The sequence below is a fragment of the Suricata suricatta genome, chromosome 8 (genome assembly GCF_006229205.1).
Source record: "Suricata suricatta isolate VVHF042 chromosome 8, meerkat_22Aug2017_6uvM2_HiC, whole genome shotgun sequence".
Taxonomy (NCBI): Eukaryota; Metazoa; Chordata; class Mammalia; order Carnivora; family Herpestidae; genus Suricata; species Suricata suricatta.
In genome coordinates, this window is record NC_043707.1 from 34,080,854 (window position 1) to 34,083,228 (window position 2,375).

Here is a 2,375-nt window from a genome sequence, read left to right on the forward strand (position 1 = left end):
AGCTGTGCTCAGGCCTCCTAGATGCACCTTGCAATAAAATACACCGCTAATGGGGCACCTGGGAAGCTCTGTTGATTGAGCGTCTGATCCTTCAGTTTGGCTCAGGCCATGGTATCCTGGCTCGTGAGATCCCTGATTCTACCTAGGGAGTGGGACCAGTACCCGCATTCTGTTTTCCGTAAGCCTAGGCGCCCACATGTTAGGGGACGTGTCTGAATCCCCCGCATCTAGGATGGGAATAGCTGCAAGGGACATACAGCTGCACGCTAACAAGAAAGCGAGATGGTGGGAGGAGCCACACAGACAGGCCCTCCCGAGGCGCCTGCTGGACTCCCCGTGTCACCCCATCTTTTCTTTCTAGTTTGCTCAGTGTTCGTAGCTGAGTCTTCAATCCTCTTAGACCCCGGAGGCAGTTCCTTCCTGCCACAGTCACCGTAGCCTAGCTGCTCTGACTCTTGTGTTCTCTTCCTCCTTGTTCCTGACTTTCCCGCCTCTGAGAGTCACACAGGCTTTGCCATCAGCTCCCATTTCCGAGGGAGCGCCCCACATTCATGTTCCCTCTCAGCCTTCTGGTGCCTCCTGCCTTTCCTGCTTTTTCAGCTGGTCCAGCTCTTTGTCCTCTGAATCTCGTAAGCTTCACCCCTTTCTCAGCAGCATTGGCTCCCCCTCTCTTCAGCTGGATGAGTCCTGATCCCAGGTTCCCTAGGTGTCTGGACTGATGCCCTGGTGCTCTGCCGCAGGCTCTCTGCTTCCCAAACACTCCCGCCTCTCACTCTGTCATCAGCTGCCTGACCACCTGTCTTCTTGCCTGCTAGGTACTGCTTTATTGTTTCAATCCATTTTCTTGTTTGTTGTGTCTCCATCAGCTCTTTCTTCATTTTGGCTATTTCCTAATCTGCACTCCCCTGCCTTCCTGCAGAGACCTGGAGCTTTTTAAATATGCATTTTAACTGCTATGTTCTTAGAAGTTGTATCTATTTCTAAGCTGTTCCTGTCAGACTGTTTCTCCTCTTTGTTTCCACGGCTGCGGAGTCTCGTCTCTCTGCTGCTCTCAGTCTGTCCACTGCGTCCCCGTCTGAATGCTGTCCCTCACCTAGAACAGCTGTAACGCGATGCTGATGTCCCTGTGGCTCTTCTGGCCGTGGTGGTTTCACTTTCTGAAATTGCTCCATGCCCATTAGCTGATCTCCGTTACCGGCACTGCACCCCACCACACACATTTTGTCTGGGGCCTCTCTTTACTCCGTTGCTCACTGTGACGAGCTGCTCCTAGATAGAGAGCTGTGTTTATTTCCTAAAGTTCTCATGTGTCCTAAGGTATCCCCAATCCCTCTGAGGACCCCATTATTTCGATCCTGATTTCTCCAATGTCTCCACTACCTCCTGTGATAGATCTGTCCTAAAATGTGTACCTTCCCTGACCACCTGAGTTCTGCCAGACCCCTGGCCATGGCCAATGTGTTGTATAAAGAATTTATCTGGTCCCTGTTCCCGGTTGCTGGGAGAGAGCCTCTAAATGTTTGGAATTTCCTGAATGCTTGGAGTGTCTGTTACTCATGGTGGGCCCGTTGGAGCAAAATTGAGTTCATGCTAACAAGGTGACTCAGGACAGGGGCCAGACATGCCAGGAAGAACAGCAGGGTTGGCACTTTGAACCTCATGATATCCACCCAGTCTCTGGGGGAAGGAAAGGGGCTGGAGATTGCGTTCAGTGGCCAGTAATAGACTGAATCACACTTGCATAATCAAACCCCTACAGAAACTCTGGCCACCAAGACTCAGGTGAGCTTCCTGACTGGTGTTACCCACCGATGTGCCAGGAGGATGGTACACCCTGAGGACACTGCACCTTGGGGTTTTGGACAGTCCCAGCATTCTCTGGTGCTGCCATTTTTCAAGATGGTTTCCTACAGTCTTCAGGATTCATGTCATTAGCTCTTTCTTCTCCATGCCTGTCTTATTGGACAGCTTTAGCTCATCCTACCTTCTTGTGCTTCTCTGAAAGTTCTGCAAAACCTTCATTTCTCCTCAGTTGTTCCTTTGTGATTACACACTCTAGATTTTGCTTCTACCGCAGAGAACTGGAATTGGAGGTTGGGAAAAGGACTTCCACTATGATTAAAATAAGGGACACTGCATGTGTTCCCTGGCACCTGTGGGTGTGCTTGCCATGGACCCCCTCCGGGAATGCACATCTTGCTGTGTCACCTTGCCTTCGTCGTGAGTTTCAGATTGTCCCCAAGGTCCCTGCAGCACCGTTTTCTTCCCCGTTCCCTCCCTCAGTGTCTTCCCCTTGTCCTGCTCTAGGACACTAGCTTAGAATTTGCCTTGTCTTCTCTTGCTTTTCTAGACGTGGAAAATAACTCAGATTCTTT